Source organism: Eptesicus fuscus, chromosome 1 (genome assembly GCF_027574615.1).
Source record: "Eptesicus fuscus isolate TK198812 chromosome 1, DD_ASM_mEF_20220401, whole genome shotgun sequence".
Taxonomy (NCBI): domain Eukaryota; kingdom Metazoa; phylum Chordata; class Mammalia; order Chiroptera; family Vespertilionidae; genus Eptesicus; species Eptesicus fuscus.
The window spans coordinates 52,419,727-52,447,139 of NC_072473.1; the positions used below are offsets into that span (position 1 = coordinate 52,419,727).

The 27,413-nt window shown below is 44.7% G+C and overlaps 1 pseudogene; it reads right to left on the reverse strand.

The window, feature by feature from the left end:
- Nucleotides 1-17,358: 17,358 nt before the first annotated feature.
- Nucleotides 17,359-17,936, reverse strand: LOC103299124 (60S ribosomal protein L34-like; annotated as a pseudogene).
- Between the last annotated feature and the right edge of the window lie 9,477 nt (nt 17,937-27,413).

Genomic DNA, 27,413 nt, shown 5'->3' on the forward strand with positions numbered 1-27,413 from the left:
TGGGATCTAAGGAAATCCTGATCCTAAGTGCAAAGGGAACAAAGAGCTGGCCTGTAGCCATACTGTGCTGAGACTCTTCACAGCTGCTGATCCCTCCTAGAGGAGGCATAGGTGAAGAAAATATGCCCCAGCATCTTAGAACATTGAAGGCAGACATCCTCTGATTGGAAGCTCTGCTGTGACCTGATGGCTGGAGTCCCATCTTCATACGACATCCACAGTGGGGTCTCCCCAGTTTTGCTGCTGACAGCACAGCTCATGGCACTTCAGTTTCTTCCTCTGTAACAGACCTTAATACGTTAAGTGCCCTGTCAGTCACCAGTGACTGACACTATACTTTCCATCCGGAAGACAAAACAGGCTGGGCACTTAACGTGTTAAATTACAGGATTCATAGGATGATACTCAGAACTACATACAATATTCGTTCAGAGGCAAATGTTCAACTTTATCTTAAGGTGGGAGAGCTTTGAGAAATTAGCTAATGAATGCAAAATCTTTACCCAAAACAAGTGTGGAAGCTCTGCTCAAGGATGACCCTCATAATGGATGCAGGAGAAAGTGGGAGTTGAGCTAAAGGGCTGGGAAGAGACTAGAGCAAAAAAGCATGGGGATCCAGCAAAGGGGTCAGTACTGAAGACAAAGGAGCCCTTTCCATAGGGACAAGGCTTGCCTGGTAGCAACCACTAGAAGCCCAAGATGTCAGAAAACCTTGTAGAAATGAGCTGAGTGGGTGTTGGGAGAGCTGTTAGCTTTCTCAAGGCCACCCAGCAGGAGTGCTGGGGTGCCTGGCCAGACATCTGGGTCTTGGCAGTACTCAGTCACACTGTCTCCTCAAGTTTTGTCTTTCATCCTTTTTGGTATTGATTAAGGTATTACATATGTCCTTATCCCCCATGTCATTCATCTTTGTTCTTACCTATGATTGTATGGCTTTGATTCTATTAATCTATCCATTCAGACATTTCCTTGTTACCTCTCGGACATTTTATTATCACCACAAATAACTTTCTGAAGCTCAAAATCCAATTTCCTCAAAAGCCTCTTTCCCCATCTCTTCCAAGAAATAGAAGAACTGGCTCCTGTAGACATCAGTTCCTCCCCAATGAACACGAGTGCAGGAGCCTTGCCAGAGCACAGAAGGACCTCAGCAGTGAAGCCCCAATGGGACTTGCTCTGCAGAGCTTTGCCCAGTGTCAGGATGATACCACTGGTGCTTTGCACATTTGGCCGGATGAACTACCTGCCTGCCCTATTCCTCCCCTGTCACTGGCACTCTAATCATAAGTATCTAGCATACTTTGAAGGACTAGAAAGGGGGTTGTTTGAGGAGAAGGGTTCAGACCTGCCTGCTCACAGTGAAGAGCATGAGTAAGAGGATGTTTCCTTTTTTTTTTTTTAATAAATCTTTATTGTTCAGATTATTACAGGTGTTCCTCTTTCCCCTCCCCCCCATAGCTCCCCTCCACCTGATTCCCCACCCCCCCCATGACCTTACCCCCCGCCACTGTCTTCATCTATAGGTGTAAGATTTTTGTCCAATCTCTTCCTGCACCCCTCAGACCCCCTTCCCCCTGATAATTGTCCATCCCCTCCCTTTCTATGTCCCTGATTCTATTGTATTCACCAGTCCATTCTGTTCTTCAGATTTTTTATTCACTTGATTTTTAGATTCACTTGTTGGTAGGTATGTATTTGATGTTTTTTTTGTTGTTCATAATTTTTACCTTTACCTTTTTTTTCTTCTTCCTCTTCTTAAAGAATACCCTTCAGCATTTCATGTAATCCTGGTTTGGTGGTGATGAACTCCTTTAGCTTTTTCTTGTCTGTGAAGCTCTTCATCTGACCTTCAATTCTGAATGATAGCTTTGCTGGGTAGAGTATTCTTGGTTGTAGGTTCTTGCTGTTCATCACTTTGAATATTTCTTGCCACTCCCGTCTGGCCTGCATAGTTTCTGTTGAGAAATGAGCTGACAGTCGTATGGGTACTCCCTTGTAGGTAACTAACTGTTTTTCTCATGCTGCTTTCAAGATTCTCTTTGTCTTTTGCCCTTGGCATTTTAATTATGATGTATCTTGGTGTGGTCCTCTTTGGATTCCTCTTGTTTGGGGTTCTGTGTGCTTCCTGAACTTGTAAGTCTATTTCTTTCACCAGGTGGGGTAAGTTTTCTGTCATTATTTCTTCAAATAGGTTTTCAGTATCTTGCTCTCTCTCTTCTTCTGGAACCCCCATAATTCGGATGTTGGTATGCTTGAAGTTGTCCCAGAGGCTCCTTATGCTATCCTCACACTTTTGGATTCTTCTTTCTTTCCGCCTCTCTGGTTGGGTGTTTTTTGCTTCCTCATATTCCAGATCTTTGGTTTGACTCTTGGGGTACGGTGGTCTACAGTTGAGTTTCTGTATATTCTTTATTTCAGACAGTGTATGCATAATTTCTGACTGGTCCTTTTCCATTTTTTTGGTATTCTCACTAAGGTCCTTGAAGGTCTCTTCAAGTTTCTCAGTGGTTTTTAGAAGATTCTTGAGTAACCTTATAAATGTGGTTCTGAACACTGTGTCATCCAGTAGTTTACTTTCCTCCATCTCTCCTATTCGTGACATACTTTGGTGTCTCCGCATTTTGGCTGCCTCCCTGTGTTGATGGAGTGGCTTTGTGTGGTCAGTGACCTATAGGGGCCGGTAGCTCAGCTTCCCCAATCACCCTAGGTGGTCGCTCTTGGTACACACCCCTTTATGGGCTGAGTGGAAAGTCTTGGTGTAGTTAAAAGCCTTGATTGCTGTTGGTACACTGGGAGGAATTGTTCTCCAGGCCAATTGGCTGTGAGGACCTGCTGTGTCTATAATGGAAGTGCTGCTGCGCTGGAGACACGCTTGTGGTACAGGGCTTGTTTGAGTGGGGCTTTGGTGCTCACTGAGTCCGCCTCCCGAATGTGTCACTTATGGATGTGAGGAGTTGAAATCTGGTGTCTCACGCTGACCACTAGGTGCATTGGCTAGTTCAGCTGCTGTCTGAGGCTACCCTGCAGGAGCTACAGCGAGAACTGCCGTCCTCTCCTCCCTGCTTGGAGTTTGGAGGCCTTGGAGCTGTCTGTACGGGGTTGCAAGTTTACTAGTTTAAACTGCAATAGAGAAGGCCATTCATATGCAAAAGCTGCTGCTAGGAGCTTGGGTGTGTTTGTAGATTGTGTGGGGCGGAGTCTCAGGACATCACTAGGCTAGGGCGTGGCCAACAGCAATGGTTGGCAGCCGCCTCCAACCACGTCCCCACAACTGCGTCCCCGCAGTCTCGCGCCCCGGCGCAGCCAACAATTCTACCTCCACGCAGCTCTGCTAGTAAGCCACCCTCACTCTCCGACCCACTGGCAGACAGCCTAGTCTCTTCCCAGAAACTGGATTTCAGAGAGATTGGGGGCTTGTCTCTCTTCAGATTGAAGAAAGCAATGCCCGCCTCCAGCTGGGCTCCGCCGCCAGTTTGTATCGTGCGCACTCCCCTGTACCTCAGTTTTTCAGCGTTTGTGCCCTGATTGCTCCCGTCTCTTTCGGTCTAGTTGTAGAGGTTCCGCTCAGCCAGCTTTCCCGTGGTCCTGGGTGATAGACGTTCTGTCTTTTAGTTGTAGTTTTGGAAATTGTTGTGGGCGGCAGCAGCCCAGATGTTTATCTATGCCTCCATCTTGGATCCCGACACAGGAAGTTCAAGAGGATGTTTCTTGACTGGCCTTCTGATGCCCACAATCATCCTCCACATAGCCAACAGAATCCGCTATCTAAAGTGCTCTCCCCCTCCCATGTCCCTGTTACCTATAGGAAAAAAGTCCAAGCTCGTTAGGCTGGCCCTTCTACCATCAGGCCTTGGCCTTTCTTGCTCATCTTTTGCTGTCTCCCCGTGTGCTCCTGCCATGAGTTTCCTGAATGCACCACAACCCTGTGTCTTTGCTCACACTTTTTTTTCTGCCCATAAATACTCTCACTGCCACCCCATCTTGCTTACCTGGAAGACTCCTCTCAATATTTTAAGACTCGATTCAAGAATTCTCCCTCCTGCATAGATGGAGCTGGAGAGCATTATGCTAAGCAAAATAAGCCAGTCAGAGAAAGATAAATATCACATGATATCACTCATTTGTGGATTATAATGAACAACATAAACCAATGAACAAAAACAGATCCAGAGACAGAGAAGCATTGATCAGATGCTCAAACCTCAGAGGGAAGGTAAGGGAGGGTGGGGGTAAGGGGGAGAGATCAACCAAAGGACTTGTATGCATGCATATAAGCATAGCCAATGGACACAGACAACAGGGGGTGAGGGCATGAGTGGGCGGATAGGGGGTAATGGGGGGATAAGGACACATATGTAATACCTTAATCAATAATGAAAGGGAAAAAAAAGAATTCTCCCTCTTTAAAGGCTGCCTTTCCTGAAACACCGATTATTTTCCCTCCCACCCCAGAGGTTGAACTGGCATTTCCCTCCCTTGTGCTCTATTAGACCATGTAAGAATGTTTGTCATTGTTATTGTCAAAACAGCCCTATGATGTAGGTGCTCTTATTATTTTCATGTTGTAGATGAAGAAACTGAAGCACAAGGAGGTCACAGCTAAAAGCAGGCTGTCTGTCAAACACAGGCTGTCTGACTGCAGCAGCTGTGCTCTTAATGGCTACACTGTGCTGCCTCTCATGCTGCCACTCTCGGAGCTTTTTATTCCCCATCTCTTCATGTGTCTTCCCCTCCTTGACTCCTCTGAGAGCAGAGACTATGTCTTATTCATCTTTGTGTCTCCATCATTTAGCACAATATCTGTCACATAGTAGATGACTAGTAAAATGGAAGAGATGTGCTAGTCTTTGACTCAAGCTTAGAGGGCAGAGATTTGGTGAGGTCTAAACCTGTGGTTAATATGACTTTTTATTTTATGGAGAGCTTCCATTCTGGAGTTCCTGCTATTTCCTCTGGGATCTTGCTCCATCAATTATGCCTCCTTTTCATCACCAGCCACTTCCTTTCGCTTCTTCTCCTTATTTTCACTCTGCTGTCTTCTCACCAAGAATTATTTTGTTCCCACTCACTAACCATCCATTTGTTCATTCAACACAAGTTTATTGAATGACCAAAGCTCTCAAGCATGATGTCTCAAGCATGACATTCAAAGACCCATTTCTCAGCCTTAACGGCATAGAAAGATGAAAAGGCCATGTCTCTGCTCTCACTATTGACTTCATTTCTCTTTGGGACACTTCAGCTTTTCCTTGACTCCTTCACTCATTCTTCTCTCAACTCCCAAGGGTCACCATTTCCTAGTCTCTTAGGCCCCAAACCTGATTCCTCTCCTTTGGTCATCATATCCAACCTCCTACCAAAGTTGGTTGATTATTTATATTGTCTGTTCAGTTTAGTCCTTTGTTTTCCTTATCACTGCCCCTACCCTCGTTATCACAAGAGCATGGCTTGGTGAGCACTTAGTGATAGGCATTGTGCTTGGTTTCAGAAACACAATAGCATATCGAATGAAGACAGTCCCTGCTCTCGAGGACCTTACAATCTAATGGCGGAGGGCAACAACCTAGTAAATGACTGAGTATATAATTGCACATTCTGCTACATGTTATGAAGGAAATAAATAGGATGCAGTGATAAATGATGACATTATGAGGGGACCTGCTTAGAGAAGGTGCCCACGGAAGGCTTCTATGAGGAGGTGACATTCAGGTTGAAGCCAGTAAGCTCAGTAAGGTCAGCTTGGTGGAGGAGCAGGTATGGGATATGGGGGAAGGAGGTATTTAACACCCTCCACTGGCCTCAATTTTCTTTTCCAGTCCACTTGCCTTTTACCTGTGACCAAGGCCTCTGTGTGGGATGTTTCCAGTCCTCATCTCTATGAAGCCCTTCAAGCTCCAACTTACATGTCATTTTCCATGATGTCACAGGTCATTCCCTTCCCTTCTTTGAACCGCTCTAGCAGTTCATGCTGAACTTTCTCAGTTCTTCCTGGCATGGTAGCTATTTGTCCATAAGGTACTTCAACTAGATGAAAAGCTCCTAGAAGGCTGGAATTGCATCCAGTGGATCTTTGAATCCTTCAAAGCAGCTAATACATGCCAGATGCTCAATAAATGATTGTGGAATGATCTTCCCCTTTCTGGACTTCACAGTTTTAATCTAAAACATGAGGAAGTTGCACAGATGATCTCTAAGGCTTCTCCCATTGATGAGAAAATCTAATGAAGCCATGTACTATTGTGAATCTGCATAAACAAAGACAGTTCATGCCTTTTGTAAAATTTCAGTTAAAAAAACACACAGTAATGGTGATGACATAGAAGGCTTAAATGCAGCTGTCAAAGAACATGGCGCATGATCAAGCCACATTATGTTTATACACAATTAAAAACATTACTTGCGGACAGGGGATAGGTTCCTGCTGTGATGGAGCAAAGGATCCAGAGGAGACATTTCTGTTTCCCAGTTTGGCAGAAGGGTAGGATTCTAGGACAACTTAATAAAATAGAAAATGTGATAAGAAGAGCTTGCTGGTTCTGATGACTTACAGTTGGACAAAGAAATGGTGCTAGGGAAATATGGGAATGGATGTGCCAAACGTAACACCAGATGTCCTCAGAAGGAGAGTTCAGGTGCGCTGCTGTGGCAAATAGTAGGTCCTGGTGGTAGTTCCCAGCGAGAGCTGTGTGAGGGATGAGGGGGCCATGGAAGAGCAGTGGGAACATGAACCAGGAGGCATGGAAACTGGCCTGCACCCTGCAGAAGATGATGTACCATGTTTATCTTTCAGAGCAATTGCTAGCTTTGTGTTTGTTAAATGAAATTCAAGCTTTTCAACGTTCAACTTTTCTTGAGAAAGTAAATAGGGTCATGAAGTACCTCTCTATTCTGGCTTATCGGAGAGATTGAGGGTATTATTCCTAAGAAGAATATGGGGGAAAATGAAAAAGAAATCAGGAGGTAAAGGTTAAAAGATCCTAAAAAGTTCAAAGGGGAAACCTGCTGTTGTTCAGTAGAGCAATGTCAAAGAAGGAGACAAAAAGGCACGCTGCAGGCTCCACCTGAGAGCACTCCACAGGGGGAAATTGATCATTCTAGAGAAGAAACAACAGAGAAGGTAAAAGGGAATAAAAATCAGGGTCATGTCAGTGATGAGTATAAGAATGGAAAATAACAACAAGAACAGAAAAAAGACCCACATCCCTAGAAGCCTTTCCAGGAGGGGGAACACAGGCCTCCTGCAGAATGACAAGAGGGGTCAAGACTTAGTGGCCATAGGAAAATAACTCTGCCAGAGAGCAAGAGCTGAATAATAATAGCAAAGTTTCCAAAAGCACTTACTATGTATCAGACATCACTCTAAGAGCTTTGCATGTATTTACTCATTTACTCTTTACAACTCTGTGACTGCTGTTACGGACTTTATATAGATGGAGAAACTGAGGCATGGAGAGGTTAAGCAACTTAGCCAAGTTTGTACAGCTAAGTGGAAGAGCAAGGACGTGAACCCAGTGGCTACAGGGTATAGGCCACTGTGCTGTGCTGCCTCTGTTAGTTCCCACTTTCCTCCTTGGCATTTCTTTGCTGTCTGGCTTTTCCCTCACTATTCCATTGAAATGTGCTCTCAGACATCAATATAGCTTCCAAGTCACCAGATTTTATACTTTCACAGGCCTCATACTCATCAACCTCTCTGCCACATTTGATACTATTAAAACATCTCCACACCCAGACTTGAAACCTTTGAATCATCTCTGATTATATCTCTATAGTAGTCCTCATTTTCATCATCACTGTTTTCACTGCTGTTATCCCAATTAACTTATTATTTTCATTCATTCAACAAACACATTATTCTATGTGTCAGTCCCTCAGGATATAATAGTGAGCAAAACAGATCTCTGTCCTTATAGAGCTTACTGTTGAGGAGAGGGTCAGCCATTAAACAAGTATGTATTTACAAATTGATAAGTGCTATTAATGAAAATGTGGAACTTTATAAAAGGATGAAATATGGAAATTATAATGGCCTCCAAATTAATCTTTCTTCCTCTAGACTCTCCCTTTTCCAATCCAATTTACCCACTGTTGCCAGGTTAATGTTCCTGGTGTCTGCCTCTGACCTCACCACTCCCCAGCTCAAATCCTTTCAATGGCTTACAGAATGAAGTGCAAACTCCTTAGCCAGATATCTGAAATCCTCTGTAATCTGGTTCCAACCAACCTTTTTCAGCTTCCCCCGCTACTCCCCCTTCAAGCACTCTATCTGAAAATTAATGGAAAAGACCACCATGCCTTTGCCTTGCTGTTATTTATTTATTTTTTGGCCTGGAATACCCTTCCCCTCATCCCTTATGTCCAAATCCTATACATCATTAAAGTCTAGTTCAACCTTCTTCACATAGCATCTCCTGATCCCCTACTTTGGAATCTTAGCACTTCCCCCAAACTTTTTTGGCATTCATGTTGTATCTTTAATATTGTAATCACTCTAATACAATAAATGTAAACCTAACCTCTTCCTTTATTAGACTACTAGAGGCCTGGTGCATGAAATTTGTGCACCAGTGGGGTCCTTCGGCCTGGCCTACAGGATCAGGCTGAAACAGGCTCTCTCATCCCTCAAGGGGTCCAGGATTGCGAGAGGGTGCAGGCCAGACTGAGGGACCCATCAGTGGATGATCAGGGCCAAGGAGGGATGCAGAAGGTTGGCCAGTTGGGGAGGGACTGAGGGAGGGCTCCAGGGCATGTCCAGCCCATCTTACTCAGTCCTGATCAGCCGGACCCCAGCAACAAGCTACCCTACCAGTCGGAGCATCTGCCCCCTGGTGGTCAGTGCACGTCATAGCAACTGGTTGACCTGTCAACTGTCTGCCCCTTGGTGGTCAGTGCATGTTATAGCGAGCAGTTGAGTGGCCTTAGCCTATCATTAACATATTATGCTTTGATTGGTTGAACAGACGACCAGACGACTGTACACTTAGCATATTAGGGTTTTATTATATAGGGCTAGAGGCCCAGTGCACAAAAATTTGTGCACTGGGGCGGGGGAGCCCTCAGCCCAGCCTGCCCCCTCTCACAGTTCGGGAGCCCTCAGGGGATGTCCTACTGATGGCTTAGGGGAGCGGGCCTAAGCTGAAGTTTAGCCTCCCTCTGCAGGAGGCAACCAGTCCATCAGGGGAAGGCACCGCCCCCATCACTCTGCTGCTGCTGCCACTGCCAATTGCCATGGCTGCGAGGCCTGAGGGATCAGCCGGAACCCTAATATGCTCACTGATCCCTGGGCCTTGCAGCCACCGGGGCTCATGGCTCACTGATCCCCCGGCGTCGCAGCAGCTGGGGCTTACAGCTGCCTGAGCGCTGGGCCTTGCAGCTGCTGAGCTGCTGCGGCTTTGTCTGGAAGTATGTCTGGAAAGACGTCTGGAAGACATCTGGTCTAATTAGCATATTACCCTTTTATTAGTATAGATAAGCTCATTGAGGGTAGGATGTGGTCTAAACCAGTTATTCATGTGCTGGATGGACAGATGAATGAATGAATGCATGAACAGATGAATGTATAGTTGATGGCTTCCTGATTGACAACATGGAGGGGGCCATCAGTATGCAGAGGTAATATTAATACTTTCTTTGATCATGTATTTTCATTGCAGTTTAACAGAGAGCCATGGGAAAGCTCTCAAACAAACAAAAGTTGCCCATCTCCACCTTCTCCACCTCTTATTCTATCAGGTGCACCTCTGTAGAGTTGAGGGCCCCACCACAAGAGACATGGTAATCATCTCCAAGGACTATGAAGTTTTGGGCAGAAAATTCAAGGACTTGGGTACCAGTTGATGTTTTCTTCTTACAAAAGAAAACTTGTGGTTTGGAATAAAAAATAATATATGGAAGATGAAATGGCTGCCTATAGAGATGGGATTTTTGAATAGGATCTGTTTTGTCTAGACCATAGTTTAAAATACAGAGGAACCTTGTTGCTCTAACTTAATTTGTCCCAGAAGGCTGTTTGAGAAGCGATTTGTTCAAAAACCAAATCATTTTTTCTCATTAGAAATCATGTAAATTGAATTAATCAGTTCCAGACTCCCCCAATGATGCCCTGTTTTAAAGACATCATCTTTCTTATGTCTAATGTACTGTTTAATTTATAAATTAACACTTCTTTTCTTAAATTCATCAAAACACCCCCTACTAGCTTTAAAGGAATTTTTCATATATCACTGCTAGCACCAGCTAACTGCTTTTCCTTTATCAAATCAACAACAGTTTTTGTACCATACTTAATTGCCTGTGATTGTTGTTTTGTGAGCACTTTCACAGCCATAGCAACATTAGCACTCTTGACGGCCTCTTTATATTTTAAAATTGTGTTAATGTTGATTTTGCCAACAACAAAAACATTCTCTCCTTTTTAAAAATTTTTTTTTTTTTTTTTTAAACATATTCCATTTTACTTTTTTTACAGAGAGGAATAGTTAGAAACATCAATGAGAGAGAAACATCAATCAGCCGCCTCCTGCACACCCCCCAATGTGGATAAGCCGGAAACCAAGGTACATGCCCTCGACCGGAATCGAACCCGGGACCCTTGAGTCCGCAGGCAGACACTCCATCCACTGAGCCAAACCGGTCAGGGCGCATTCTCTCCTTTTTAAAAATTTTTTTTTATTGATTTCAAAGAGGAAGGAAGAGGGAGAGAGAGAGAGAAACATCAATGATGAGAGAGAATCATTGATCAGCTGCCTCCTGCATGCCCCTCACTGGGGATCGAACCTGCAACCCAGGCATGTGCCCTCATCGGGAATCGAATCGTGAACGCCTGGTTCATAGGTCGATGCTCAACCACTGAGCCACACCAGCTGGGATCCCCTTTGTTTTTTTTGCCTGAGAAACACTTTTTGTCATGCTGAGGTATCAGAATGAAAGGGCTGTCAGGTCGAAAACGGAAGGTTTGGTCGACAACCGAGACATTTCTCTGTGAACAACTTGGTCGAGAACTGAATTATTTGAGATGAGAGACATATGAGAACTGAGGTTTGACTGTACTGGTTTGCTGGGCTCTTGGCTAGGGACAGAGTTCTCTATGATAACTAGAAAAATGTGTTTATCCAGAGCCTTGCTGATTTGATAGAGTGAACTTTAAATTGAAAATGGAGGGGAAAGGGGAAAAATAACCTGATAATATTATAAAATCATTTACTATGGATGATATCAGATATGACAGCAAGAACAGCAGTGGAAGAGGTACCTATTCAGTCATAGAAGAATACATATGGGGAAAGAATAAGAAATAGAATGTATGGCTTAAGCTGTTTCTGTATTAATGCACAGCACATGCATTGGGTTGAACCATACGAAATTGCCAATATTCAACTGTCTTTGACCAACAGAAAGGGCAACTTTAATTTGGTTCAACCTAATGTTATGAGGTAAACTTGAAATATTTTTTTCTTAACCCTCACTGAGGACATGCTTTTATTTATTTGAGAGAGAGATAGAGATAGATCAAGATCAATTGGTTGCCTCCTGCATGTGCCCCAACCAGGGGTCAAACCGTCAACCTGGGCATGTGCCCTGACTAGGAATGGAACCTATGACCTTTCAGTGCACTGTACAATGCTTCTACTAACCGAGCCACACTGGCCAGGGCTGAACTTGAAATCTCAACGCAAGGCAATAAATATCAGCCAAAAGGATCATTAAAACTGGGAGGAATGAAACATAGACCTAGAACTTGGCATCAGGAAGAGCACATTGTGAAGAAGAAAGATCCTCTTGAGAATGGGAGGTGACACTGTGCTATATGCTTAGAAATCCATGAACTTGAGGACAGAGCTCTTTGCAGAGTTTTGGTGAAGTTAAAAGTAGAAAGAAACATTAGGTAGCTCCTCAAAATGTTGTTCTATGCACAATGGCATTTAGCAGATGGAGCAGAGTCCATCATCTCGCCAGATTCACGCAGATGGGTCTCATTTGAGAATGATAAGCTAAATAGCTGGTACTTAGAGACGAAAGTGCTCCTAACCTGAGTTTCTTAACCACCGATATGGACTTCTTACTTCTGAGGGCCTGTCTTCTCAGCCACATTATACCTAAGCTTTTAAATGCTGTAAAACATAGTAGCTAAAATTAAATGTCACTTCACTTTTTCAAAGATGAATTAATAGTCTGGTCAAGTTCAAAGCTTTTTGATGTATAAAATTTTATAAATGGAACTATTGCATCAATAAACAAAGTGTAATGAAGAACCTATCTAGATGGGCAGTATGTAATTTCTGCAAAGGTATCTGTTTAGTAAATACATCACTGTATAATAGTTATGAATCTTGGTCCAAAAAAGGAAAATAAATATTAAAGAAAAGGTAGAAAGAAACAGGAGTAATAGAGTGAAAATACATCACACAGTAATCTATACAATGGGGGAAATGGATGATGTGTTCCTGGTGCAGATCATACTGGTAAAAGTGGCACAGGGCAAAACCCAGCAGCAATAAGGGATTCTGTGCAGGGGTGCTATCAGTTTCACTTGCCTAGAAGCAGAACATTTAGAAATTCTTTACTTGTCTTGCTGACAGTATTACTACTCAGAAAGTAAAGAAATCAACAAGAGGGAGTTTTTTCTTGTAATGACCTAATTCTGGCCAATAATGACGAACTGATTGGCTTGACATTTTTCTTGGGTTGAGCAATCCCCTCCATACAGCATCAGACTGGGGAAGTACACTACCCCACCCTGGAAAGCTCACACAATGCAGAGGAGTCTGGTGCCTGGGTCCCTGGTGTAAAGGGCCGGACAGACTCAGGAGGTGTCAGAATTTCTGAGAACGTAACACTAGAAATTAGGTATTTTGCCCTAGAGTTAAAGAAAGCACACTTTGAACAGTTCAGAGAAAAGAAATATAGCATGAGGGCAAAAAAGAAAGAGCAGGAGTTAAATAGATCTGGCTTTATTTGTTTAGTTTTCAATTACAGTTGGCATTCAATATTATTTTGTACTAGAGGCCTGATGCACGAAATTCGCAGCCCCAGTGCCTGCCAGCTGCCTGGATCCCTCACAGCCATGGTGGCTGCCTTGATCCCTTGCAGCCCCGGCTTTGTCCGGAACGTTGTCTGGATGGTCGTTCTACTGTTTGATCATTCAGTCAATTTGAATATTATGCTTTTATTATCATAGATTAGTTTCAGTTGTATAGCATAGTACTTAGATAATCATATACTTTACAAAGTGTTCCCCTCAATATTTCAAGTACCCACCATACATAGTTATTACAATCTTATTGAGTACTATAGGCCCAGTGCACAAATTCGTGCATGGGTGGGGTCCGGCTGACCCGGCCTCAATCGGGGTGGATCAGGGCCAGACTTGTTGGGAGGAGGAGATGGCAGGAGGTTGGCTGGTGGGCCCACCCCTATCAGGGCTGGGCCAGCTGGGGGGAGGAGCCTTGGGCCATTGGCTGGTGGGCCCCACCCCCAATTGGGGTGGGGGGCCTAGTAGGGGTGGAGCCGGCCATGAGGAGGGGCTGTGGGATGGTTGGCCATGTCCCTGAATGGGGTGGGGGGGACTGATCGGGGATAAGCAGCTGGGGGAAGGGCTGGGAGAGGTTGGCCAGCCATCCCTGCCCCTGATTGGAGTGGAGGGGCTGATTGGGGGCAGAGCTAGCTGGGGGGAGGGGCCACAGGCTGATCAGGGTGGTGGGGGCCCCTCAGGGGCGGGGCTGGCCAAGGGGAGGGGCTGAGAGTGGTTGGCTGGCTGGCCCTACCCCTGATCAGGGTGGGGGAGCCAATCTAGGGTGGGGCTGGGTGGGGGGAGGGGCTGCGGGAGTTTGGCCAGCTGGCCCCACCCTCTATTAGGGTATGGGGGCGATCAGGGGTGGGGCTGGCCAGGGGGAGGGTTTGCAGGCTGATCAGGGTGGTGAGGGCCCATTGGGGGTGAAGTTGGCTGGGGGGAGGAGCTGCAGGAGGTTGGCCGGTTGGCCCTGCCCCCTATTGGGGTGGGGGAAAGATCAGGGGCAGGGTCAGCTGGGGGGAAGGGCCACGGGGGGTTGGCCAGCTTCCCTGACCTCAATCAGGGTGGGAGAGGCTGATCAGGGGCAGGGCCGGCCAGGGGGAGGGGCTGCAAGAGGTTGGCCACCATCCACACCCCCTGATCTGGCTGGTTCGCTGGCCACAGTGGGCATCATAGCAACCAGTCATTCTGGTCATTATGGCATTCTAGTCACTGCCTTTTTATATATATAGATATTCCCTATGCTGTACTTTATTAACTATTCTGTAACTGACAATTTGCACTTCTCAATCCCTTCAGATCTAGCTTTAAATCATGGCTCTGCAATTTTCCAGCTGTGTGATCTTGTTTAAATTACTTAAACTCTCTAAGCTTCAGTTTTACACAGGAACAAGGGAGGGAGGGAGGAAGAAAGAAGGAAGGAAGAAATAATAGACACCTTCTACTTGCTGGGTTTGTTAAGACAATTACGTGAGGTAGCACATGCAAATTGGTTAGCACTTAGTAGGTATGCATTATTTTTTAGTTTTCTTGTACTTTCTACTTGGCAACCCTCCCAAAAGGGTTGAAAGGCTCTTAGAAACTAAATTCTGACCATATGAGGTAACTGTAAAGTGTTTTAATGAAGAAATAAAAGGAAAGGTATCTAAAGAAAATGATGTAAGTATACAGAGAGTTCTTTGATAATGAGATATTAAAAAGGTAGAAAGAAGGTCATCTGCCCTGGCCAGTGTGACTTAGTTGGTTAGGTGTCAGCCCATGCACCAAAAAGTTGCTGGTTTGATTCCCAGTCAAGGCACATGCCTGGGTTGCAGCTGGATCCCCAGCAGGGGGCGTGCAGGAGGCAAGGCAGCTGATTGATGTTCCATTCTCACATCAATGTTTCTCTTCCTCTCTCCTTCTTCCTTCCTCTCTCTCTAAAAAGAATAACCATAAAATAACATTTTTAGCCTTTTAATTGCTTTTATTACTAAAAACAAAGCTTCATTTAAAAAATTTAGGAGAAACCAAGATGGCGGCATAGGTAATCACCTATACTTGCTGCCTCTCACAACCACATCAAAACCACAACTAAAAGGCAGAACATCTACCACCCAGAACCGCAGGAAAGCTGGCTGAGTGGAAGTTCCACAACTAGAGATGTGAAGAAAGTGCAGTGAGACTGGTAGGAGGTGCGGAGGCGCTGAATGTGCTGCACCTGGATGTGCTGCTCTTTTAATCAGGAGGGAGATACAAGCTCCCACTTGCTCTGAACTCCAGTTCCTGGCGAGACTCTGGGGGACCCAGACACATACGGGGAGACACTGGACTGTCTGGCATCAGGACAGGAATGCAAGGGCAGCTTACTCTTAGAGGTGCTCACAGTGATCATTGTTACTGCATGGGGGTGCGGGACACAGAGCACAAGGGACTTCTCTGGTTCAGGGCAGCCATTGCTCTTTGCTCCACCCTGGTGATTTCCAGAGACCCCACCCCACCCAATTTATAACCCCACCCAAGCTGTGCGCATTGACTTTTGCATATGAATTGTCTGTTCTTTCGCCTAAAACAAACTGCATCTGGGTCAAAGAGCCCCAGAGATTCCATAAGAAGGCCCACTACCTGGCAGCAGCAGCCTGCCTTGCTTCACAGGTAGGCCTCATCTGGGCACTTCCAAACCCCACACAAAGAGGAGGAATCTGAAGATCTCTCTGTAGCTCCTGCTGGATGGCCCCAGACAGTGGCTGACCTTGCACCTCCTTGGAGATCCAAGAGCCAGTGTACTCAGTGGTCAGAGTGAGACCATACCGGATTACAACTCTTCACATCCATAAGACACACACTCAAGGGGCAGAATCAGTGAGCACCAAAGCCCCACTGAAGCAAGTCTTGCCCCATAAGGGTGTCTCCTGTGCAATAGATCTTCCAGTGTAGAAACAGCTGGTCATCACAGCCAATTGGCCTGGAGGTCAATTCCTCCCAGTGATACTAACAGCAATCAAGGGTTAACTAAAACAAGACTGTGCAAACAGCCCACAAATGGGTGCACCAAGAGTGTCAGGTGACGGGGGAGGCTGAGCCACTGGGCCCTATAGGACACCTACCACACAAGGCCACTCTATCAACTCAGGGAGACTTAGCAGCTACCCAGTACATAGAAACAAACACAGGGAAGCAGCCAAAATGCGGAGACAAAGACACAAGTCACAAATGAAAGAAATGGATGAAAGCAAAATACTGGATATAGAGTTCAAAACCACAGTTATAAGGTTATTCAAGAATCTTCTAGAAACCTCCAAGAAATTTAGTGAGACCCTCAAGGATATGAAAAAGGACCAATCAGAAATTAAGCATACACTGACTGAAATAAAGAATAATATACAGAGATCCAACAGCAGACTAGAGGATCCCAACCATCAAGTCAAAGATTTGAAATACGAGGAAGCAAAAAACACCCAACTGGAAAAGCAAAAAGAAAAAAGAATCCAAAAATATGAAGATGGTGTAAGGAGCCTCTGGGACAACTTCAAGTGTACCAACATCTGAATTATGGGGATGCCAGAAGAAGAGAGAGAGCAAGATATTGAAAACATATTTGAAGAAATAATGACAGAAAACTTCCCCTACCTGGTGAAAGAAATAGACTTACAAGTCCAGGAAGCACAGAGAACCCCAAACAAGAGGAATCCAAAGAGGACCACACCAAGACACATCATAACTAAAATGCCAAGGGCAAAAGACAAAGAGAGAATCTTAGAAGCAGCAAGAGAAAAACAGTTAGTTACCTACAAGGGAGTACCCATATGACTGTCAACTGATTTCTGAACAGAAACTATGCAGGCCAGAAAAGAGTGGCAAGAAATATACAAAGTGATGAATAGCAAGAACCTACAAGCAAGATTACTCTACACAGCAAAGCTATTATTCAGAACTGGAGATCAGATAAAGAGCTTCACAGACAAGAAAAAACTAAAGGAGTTCATCACCACCAAACCAGTATTATATGAAATGCTGAAGGGTATTCTTTAAGAAGAGGAAGAAGAAAAAGGTAAAGATAAAAATTATGAACAACCAAGTGACAACAAATACATATCTATCAACAAGTGAATCTAAAATTCAAGTGAATAAAAAATCTGAAGAACAAACTGGTGAATATAATAGAATCAGGGTCATAGAAAGGGAGTAGACTGACAATTCTTGGGGGGAAGGGGGTGTGGGGTGCAAGAAGAGATTGGACAAAAATCTTACATCTATGCACGAAGACAATGGGGGCGGTAAGAGCATGGGGTGGGGTGGGAACCCAGTGGGGGGGAGCTCTGGGGGGGAAAAAGAACAACTGTAATCTGAACAATAACTATTTAAAAATTTATTTAACTTTCTGACTCTGTGTGTGTTGCCTTCAACACTTTCACAACTACTTTCTGCTCCTCAATAAGCAAAGCACACTTGATCCTGTCACAGACACATTTAGCACCATAGGCCCTGCTGACATGTTGTTTCATTTTAGACGATCTCATTAGAACTTTAGGTCTCACAGCATGAACCTGTCCATGAAGTCAGCCTGGGCATATGCCACATGCAGATTTTGGTGCTTTCCCAACCATCTTGGCATAAAGGTAAACAATTCTATTGCCAGGGTTTTGGGACAGCCTAGTTTTTTGTTTTTTGTTGTTGTTGTTTTTTAATCTCAGAGAGGGAGGGAGAGGGAGAGATAGAAACATCAATAATGAGAGAGAATCATTGATCGGCTTCCTCCTGCACACCCCCTATTGGGAATTGAGCCTGCAACCTGGGCATGTGCCCTTGACCGGAATCAAACTTGGGACCCTTCAATCCGCAGGCTGACACTTTATCCACTGAGCTAAACTGACTAAGGTTGGGTCAGCTTAGTTTTGTTAGAGGCTGTATTGCAGGACAGTCACAGATGGTATGTCAAACACTGGACCATGATGAATGCTTGAAGTCACCGTCCCTGGAAGAACAATAAAAATATATTTAAGTCCCCTCAAGCTTTACCCGCCCAGAGCTCCTCTGCTCCCAGCAGCCAGAACCCAGGGAGTAGAGCAGCCCTTGGTGGCCCTGTCCTGGTACCACACAAGGCACAGACACCACAAGGGGGAAGAAATATTTAAAAAAAAATAAGAAGAAGGGCATCTGACCAAGGATGAATATAAAATAGTAACATGGACCTGCCAAAATCCTATCAGGAAGGCCTGACCTTAAATTAACTAATTCTAAGAGTAAGAAAGAGAGGCTTTTTTTTTCTTCTCAGTTTTATTTGCATCAAGAAGCAAATGAAGGAGGTCTTAAATCCTGCATGTTGGGGCATATATATATTTTAAAATTATTTATTGTTGAAAGTATTACATATTTCCCCTTTTCCCCCCAATGTTGTCTCCCAGCCCACCCCCGCCCAACAGTCTTGGCCTTCACGGGCCCCATTGTCTATATCCATTGGTTATGACCATATGCATACAAGTTCTTTGATTAATATCTTACCCCCACTCTCCATCCCCCATCCCACCCCCACCCATCCTGCCCTGCCTTGCCTCTGAGGTTTGACAGTCTGTGTGATGATTCTATGTCTCTGTATCTGTTTATATTGTTCATTATTTTCCACAAATGAGTGAGATCATGTGACACTTATTTTTCTCTGACTGGCTTATTTCGCTTAGCATAATGCTCACCAGGTCCATCCATGCTGTTGCAAATGGTAAGAGTTCTTTTGTTTTTACAGCTCCACAGTATTCCGTTCCAAACGGTAGATGTACCACAGTTTTTAATCCACTCATCTGCTGATGGGCACTTAGTTAAGTTTTTTCATAGGTATCTTAATTTTTTTGTTGCAAATGGTAAATGGGATTGTTTTATTAGATTCTCTTTCTGTGAGTTCATAATCCTAATATATAAAAAGCCAGGGGCCATCACGACCGAAACAACTGGACAGACTGCCGAACAGCAGGCTGCGTGGGGTGACAAGGCCAGCAGGGGGGTTAGTGAAGGACAACCAAATGCCTGAACAGCAGGCTGTGTGGGATGACCAGGCCAGCAGGGGGGTTAGTGAGGGACAACCAAACGACTGAACAGCAGTCTGCATGGGGCAACCAGGCCAGCAGGGGGGTTAGTGAGGGATGACCAAACGACTGAACAGAAGGCTGTGTGGGGCGACCAGGCTGGCAGGGGGGGCAGTGAGGGGTGACCAGGCCGGTGGGGAGGCAGTTAGGGGCGACCAGGCCAGCAGGGGGGGCAGTAACGGGTGACCAGGCCGGTGTGGGGGGACAGTTAGGGGCAACCAGGCCAGCAGGGATGCAGTTAGGGGCGATCAGGCCGGCAGGTAGAGGCAGTTAGGGGTGATCAGGCTGGCAGGGGGGGGGGCAGATAGGGGTGATCAGGCATGCAGGCAGGTGAGCAGTTAGGAGCCAGCAGTCCAGGATTGTGAGAGGGATGTCCGACTGCCGGCTTAGGCCCAATCCCGGGAATTGGGCCTAAACTGGCAGTCAGACCTTCTCTGAGGGGTCCCGGATTGGAGAGGGTGCAAGCTGGGCTGAGGGGACCCTCACCCCATGCACGAATTTCATGCACCAGGCCTCTAGTTGATGTATAAAATGCCATAGATTTATGGGTGTTAATTTTGTATCCTGCTACATTGCCAAATACATTTATTAAATCTAGTAGTTTTTTGATGGAGTCTTTAGGGTTTTTTCTACGTGCAATATTATGTCATCTGTGAGTAATGACAGTTTTATTTCTTCTTTTCCAATTTGGATGCCTTTTATTTCTCCTTCTAATCTGATTGCTATGGCTAGCACTTCCAGTTCTATGTCGAACAGGAATGGTGAAAGTGGGCATCCCTGTCTTGTTCCTGTTCTTAGGGGAAAGACCATTGAGTATTATGTTGGCTGTAGGTTTGTCATATAAGGCTTTTATTTTTTTATTTTTTTTTTATTTTTTTTTAAAGGAATCTTTTTTTTAAAAAATATATTTTATTGATTTTTTTACAGAGAGGAAGGGAGAGGGATAGAGTTAGAAACATCGATGAGAAAGAAACATCGACCAGCTGCCTCCTGCACACTCCCTACCAGGTATGTGCCCGCAACCAAGGTACATGCCCTTGACCGGAATCGAACCTGGGACCCCTGAGTCCGCAGGCTGACGCTCTATCCACTGAGCCAAACCAGTCAGGGCAAGGCTTTTATTATGTTGAGGTATGATCCCTCTATTCTCACTTTGCTGAGAGTTTTTATCAAGAAAGGGTGTTGGATTTTCATCAAATGCTTTTTTTCTGCATCAATTAATATGATCATGTGATTTTTGTCTTTCAATTGGTTTATGTGATGTATCACATTTATTGATTTGCAGATATTGTACCAGCCTTACATTCCCAAAATAAATTCCACTTGGTCATGGTGTATGATCTTTCTAATGTAGTGTTGGATGCAATTTGCTAGGATTATGTTGAGGATTTTAGCATCTATATTCATCAGGGATATTGGCCTGTAATTATCTTTCTTTGTAGCATCTTTATCTGTTTTTGGGATTAGGGTAATGCTGGCTTCATAGAAAGAGCTTGGAAGTGTGCCTTCCTCTTGAATTTTTTGGAATAGTCTGAGGAGGGTAGGTTTTATTTCTTCTTTGAGTGTTTGGTAAAACTCTCCCATGAAGGCATCTAGACCAGGGCTTTTGTTTGCTGGAATTTTTTAAATTACTGTTTCAATTTCCTCAGTAGTTATCAATATATTCAGATTTTATGATTTTTCCTGATTGAGTTTTGGAAGACTATATTTTTCTAGGAATATGTCCATTTCATATAGGTTGTCCAGTTTGTTGGATTAGAATTGTTCATAGAATTTTTTTTTTTTTGCAAATCTTTGTATTTCTGTGTAGTCAATTGTTACTTTACCTCTTTCATTTCTGATTTTGTTTATTTGGGTCCACTCTCTTTGTTTCTTGGTGAGCCTGGCTAGAGGTTATCCTTTCAAAGAACCAGCTCTTGGTTTTATTGATCTTTTGTATTGTTTTCTTTTGTCTCTATGTCATTTATTTCTGCTCTGATCTTTATTATTTCCTTTCTTCTACTTATGCTGGGCTTTTCTTGTTGCTCTCTTTCTAATTCTTTAAGTTGTAGGGTTAGATAACTTATTACAATTTTTCTTTTTTTTAGGTAGGCCTGTAATGCTATGAACTCCCTCCTTCCCCGGCCCCCCCCCCCCCCCAGCACTGCTTTCACTGTGTCCCATAGATTTTGGATTGTTGTGTTTCCATTGTCATTTGTTTCCAGGATGTTTTTTATTTGTTCTTTGATCTCTTTGGTAACCCAATCATTGTTTAATAGCATGCTATTTACCTTCAAATGTTTTTTTTTTTAATTGTAGTTGATTTCTAATTTTATGCCACTGTGATACGAGAAGATGCGTGATATGATTTAAATTTCTTGAGTTTGAAGATACTTTGCCTGTGTCCCAATTTGTGGTCTATCTTTGAGAATGTCCCATGTGCACTTGAGAAAAATGTATATTCTGTAGCTTTGGGGCAAATGTTCTGAAGATGTCAATTAAGTCTATCTGATCTAGTGAGTCCTTTAAGATTGCCATTTCTTTGTTGATTTTTTTGTCTAGAAGATTTATCCAGTGATGTCTATGGGGTAGCAAAGTCCCTTACTATGATTGTATTGCTGTCAATCTCTCCCTTGATACCTTCCAGAAGGTTTTTTATGTATTTGGTTGCTCCTATATTGGGTGCATATAAGTTTTTCAGAGTTATATCCTCTTGTTGTATTGTTCCCTTTAGTATTATGAAGTGGTCTTCTTTATCTCTTGTTACTGCCTTCATTTTGAGGTCTATTTTGTTAGATATAAGTATTGCTACCCCAGCTTTTTTTAAATTTTCATTTGCCTGAAAAAAAATTTTTCCATCTCTTCACTTTCAGTTTGTGTGAGTCCTTTGTTCTCAGGTGGGTTTCTTGTAGTCAGCAGATATATGGGTCATGTTTTCTTATCCATTCATCCACCCTATGTCTTTTCATTGGATCATTTAATCTATTTACATTTAAAGTTATTATTAATAGGTTCTTGTTTGTAGCCATTTTTATTCTTTATGTCTGTGTTCCTTCTTCCCTTTCTATTTCTGATTTTTACTCCAGTCCCTTTAGCATTGCTGGCTTGGTGGTAATAAATTCCCTTAGCCTTCTTCTGTCTGCGAAGCTCCTGGTTTCCCCTTCACGTTTGAATGATAGCCTTGCTGGATAGAGTATTCTTGGATGCAGTCCCTTGCTTTGCATGACTTTGTATATTTCATTCCATTCCCTTTTGGCCTGATGTGTTTCTGTTTAGAAATCAGTTGATAGTCTAATGGGAGATCCCTTGTAGTTAACTTTCTGTCTCTCTCCTGCAACCCTTAAGATTCTCTCTTTGTCCTGAACATTTGCCATCGTAATTATGAGGTGTCCTGGTGTGGGTCTTTTTGGATTCATCTTGTTTGGGACTCTCTGTGCTTGTGTGACTTTTTTTCTTCCCCAAACCAGAGAAGTTTTCTGTCATTATTTCTTAAAACTAGAGGCCCAGAGCATGAAATTCGTGCATGGGGTGTGTGTGTCCCTCAGCCCAGCCTGCACCCTCTCCAATCTGGGACCCCTTGAGGGCAGTCGACATCCCTCTCACAATCCAGGACTGTTGGCTCCCAACTGCTCGCCTGCCTGCCTGCCTGATTGCCCCTAACCACTTCTGCCTGCCAACCTGATCACCCCCTAACCACTCCGCTGCCAGCCTGATTGATGCCTAACTGCTCCCCTGCTGGCCCGATTGCCCCTAACTGCCCTCCCCTGCCAGCCTGGTCCCCCCAACTGCCCTCCCCTGCAGGCCTGGTTCCCCCCCAACTGTCCTCCCTTGCAGGCCTGGTGCCTCCCAACTGCCCTCCTCTGCCAGCCCAGTAACCCCTAACTGCCCTCCTCTGCCGGCCTGGTCCCCCACAACTGCCCTCACCTGCAGGCCTGGGTTGCCCCCCCCCCCCCAACTGCTCTCCCTTGCAGGCCTGGTCACCCCTAACTGCCCTCCCCTGCTGGTCTGATCGCCCCCAACTGCCCTCCCCTGCAGACCATCTTGTGATGGCCATCTTATGTGCACATGGGGGCAGCCATCTTTGACCACATGGGGGCAGCCATCTTGTGTGTTGGAGTGATAGTCAATTTGCATATTACTCTTTTATTAGATAGGATAGGTTTTCTATTTATTTCTCTTCTTATTGTCCTTCTGGCACCACTGTTATGTGGATGTTGCTTCATTTCATGTTGTCCAAAAGCTCCCTTAAACTCTCCTCTGGCTTTCAAATTTTTCTTTCCAATTGCTGTTCAGATATTTTTGGCTACACTGTCTTCTAACTTGCTGATTCGGTCCTTCACTTCCTCTGGTCTTTTGTTGAAACCTTCCATTGTGTTCTTTATTGCAGCTATGTCATTCTTCATTTCCTCTTGGTTCTTACACATTTTTGGTGAATTTCTCATTCAGACGGTTGAGCATCTTTATAACCATTACTCTGAATTCTTTCTTTGACATATTGCTTGCCTCCATTACACTTAGTTTGTTTTCTGGCAGTTCCTCCTTGCCTTTCCTTTTGGGATTGTTTCTTTGTCTCCCAATTTTTTAAATATATATTTGTATTGATTTTAGAGAGGAAGGGAGAGAGGGAGGGAGAGAGAGATAGAAACATCAATGGTGAGAGAGAATCATTGTTCAGCTGCTCATACACACCCCACTCTGAGAATGGAGCCCACAACCCCTGATGGGGATTGAACTGTGACCTCCTGTTTTATAAGTCGATGCTCAACTACTGAGTCACACTGGCCAGGCGGTCTCCCCATTTTTTCTGTCTATTTCTGGCCCTGAGCCCCCTACTTCAGGTCTGAGAGGTTGAAGCCCCTATCGGTACAATGGTCCAGTATTCTTTAGCCCAGTGGCTGGGTCTGCCTTGAGTCTCATGCCTTTATTGTCTCTGCTCTGAAGTGTATCCCCTTCACCCACAGATCTGGTCCCTCAGTTGTCTGTTTCAGATGCTCAGGGAGGCAGGGTTGCATGCACAGTTCCTCTGGTGTGAGACTCCCCATGAGGACTCACTGTGTGGCCCTGGCACCCGCATCAGAGAGGTGCCCTAGGCCTCTCTGGAAGTGCACTTGCAGTGTGGTCCTGTGGCCCATGGTTGGGTGCACTGGGTGTTTCTGGGTCGCAACAGCAGCCTTGTCCCATGGCCTGGAGTGGGATGCATGATGAGTTGTTCCAGGTTGCCCCTGCAGCACTGTACTGTGGCTCAGAGTGGGGTGTTCTCTGGGTTGCTCCAGGTTGAAAAGACACCACTCTCCTGTGGACCTGAGTGGGGTTCATGCTGGGTTGCTCTGGGTTGCCCCAACAGTGCTGTTCTGTGTCCCAGAGTGGGGTGTGCGCCAGTTTGCTCCTGGTCGCCCTGGTAGCACTGTCCTGGGGCCAGGATGGGGCAGGCACTGGTTCACTCTGGGTTGCAAAGACAGCACTCTCCTATATCCTGGAGTGGAGTACATGCTGGGTTGCTCCAGGTCACGTCTGTAGCACTGTCCTGGGGCCCAGGATGGAGCGGGCACCAGGTTGCTCTGGGTCATAAAGTCAGAAGTCTCCTGTGGCCTGGAGTGGGGTGTGTGCTGGGCTGCTCTGAGTCAGACTGGCAGCAGTCTTGGGGCCCTGGGGGGTGCCAGGGTCCCCCTAGCTTGCACTCACAGCAGGGTCCTGGGGTGTGGGATGCTGTGTCCTGGTGTGTAAGAAAGTAGGCATGGTGTGGGAGTTCTCTCTGGTGAGCACTCACTGCAGACATCTGGGAGCCTGTGGTGAGGTACTGTGCCACTCTGACCCAGAGCAGCCCAGCACACACCCCACTCCAGGCCACAGGAGACTTCTGACGTTATGCTGGGGCAAGGTGGTCTAGATAGTTTTGTTTTACTTAAAATTAGTTTTCAAAATTATAAACATAATATAAGTACATGTAAAAAGAATCCCAATGGTGTCACAGGGTAGAAAATGAAGAATGAAATGGTATGATGTTGCCAGACAATAAAGATAAAGAGGACCTCTTTAATTCCTACTTTTTTTCTTTATTGTTTAAAGTATTACATGAGTCTCCTTTTTCCCCCATTGATCTCTCCGCCACTAGCCCCTCCCCCAAGCACAAGCCCTCACCACCCCTACTGTCTGTTTCCATTGGTTTTGCTCATATACATGCATACAAGTCCTTTGGTTGATCTCTTATCCCCTCAACCCCCACCTTCGCTCATAGGTTGTACAGTCTGTTCGATGCTTCTATATCTCTGGTTCTATTTTTGTTCATCAGATTATGTTGTTCATTATATTCTTCTCTGCCATCAGACTGGAATGGGTTAAGCAGACAAGAGGGAATTGAGGATCATAATAAATAAGAAGTTGTAAGAAATCATCAAGGTTCTTTAAATGATTTTGTCTCTTGGCCCAGACAAATTATATTTCAGGATGTTCAGAGAACCTGTAGACAAGATCTATGCATTGGTGTTTGTAACCTTTGGGGAGCCATGAGGAATAAGAAAGATTCTGGAAGCTTAGAGAAAGATATGTTCCTTTTAAAAGGGAAGATGATATGTATCACAAGGTTTAGACAGGTAGACTTATGTTACTCACAGGCAAGCTTCCAGAATACATTATGGGAAGAGATGGTTTGCATGAGACCTAAAAGGAAACTAGTGATCACAAAGGGTTTATAAAACCCTTTACCTAAGAATAGTTCAAGGCAGACTAAGCTCATTTTCTTTTCTGAAATGACCTTAGTAAATATAAATGGGTAAAGCAAGGGAATGTTGTAAACGTGGTGTATCTGGATTCCAGCAAAGCATTGAGAAAGTCAATTATGATATCCTTGTGAAAAAGTTGGAAAATGTATATAGTACAGTTATTGAATAGGTGAATGATTTAGCCCAAGGTCTGCTAATTAAGTGATAAATGTTTAATTTATTTATGCACTAGTTTAATATTTGTCACCACCAATCTTATGTAATCTCTTCAAAAGACAGACTTTGTCCTCTGTTTTGCTCATAACTTTATCCCCAGTATGTATAAGAGTGTCCAGTACATAGTAGAACATAATCAAGAAATATTTGTTGTATAAATGAATGAATTTGGAGGTAGGACTTCAATGCACATTTCCAAACTTTGTCTCTGGCCTCTCAGTATGGTTTATCATTTATTTGGATAAAGACATTAGATGGCATGCTGATCAAATATGCAGATAATGGGGTCTGAGAAGGATAACAAAATAATAGAGTCTATCTAAAAAGAACAACTTAATAGCAAGAGCAATTTAATAGTGATAAATGCCCTTAGCGGAAAAAAACAACAACAACTGGAAGTACAGGGGATCCAAGATGGTGGCAGAGTATGTGGAAGCCACAAACACCTCCTCCAAGGACCAAACTGGAAATGCAACTAAATTATAGAACAATCAACCTGAATAAGACTAGTTGAACAGAAATCTTATAACCAACAATTCACACAAGAAACCATATTGACACTGGTAGGAAGGGCAGAGATGCAAAAAGGGCTGGCCCCATTCCCATGTGAGGCAGCTAAGAATCTGGAAGGATATCTCAGCTGCAAAGGACCCCCTAAGGAGCACCGGGCTTCCAAGCTCAAAGCACCAGAGCTGGAAAGAGGAGACCACATAACATTTGGCTGTGAAAATCAGCAGGGATTCTGACTGCCAGGGAGAGATGGGAATCTGCTAGAAACCCAGGTGCCCTCTTAAAGGGTAAGTGCACAAAATCTCCTTCACAACCACTCACCCTGGGTTCAGGCAGAGGAAGGGTGGGTTAGAGCAGACTAAAGTCCAGTAAGAACAGACTGTGTTGTGTGGCTCTAGGAAGACAGCTGAAGGGACAACTGCCAGGGTCCTTGAGCTGAGGCCCTTTCCCACACTGCCCACAGATGCCATCTTTCCTGGGTTGAGCAATCGCCTCTACACATCATGAGACTGGGGGAATGCACTAGCCTGACCCTGACGAGCTCACACCCTGCGGATGAGTTACCCGGTATAAAGGTCCAGGTGGATACAGTGGGTGTCAGAGACTGAGTTGTGTGGCTCTGGGGTGGGAGCCATTCCCCCTTCCCATGAGCATGACTGGCACTGCCCTGCCCCCATGGGAGACCCACTAGCCCCACCCTATGGACTCCCAGTGACCATGCCCTGCTGACCTAGGGCTCTTGAGGTCTGGCCAGAGTTGGAGACTGAGTTGTGTGGCTCTAGGATGGGGAGCCACTTTTCCCTTCCATGCCCAACCAGCGCCACCATTCCTATGCAAAGCCTTCCTTTCACAGCTAAATCTTGGTCTACTTGGGCTGTTGAACTCTGCTGGCCTCACTTGATAACTCCCTGAGACCCTGTCCCACCA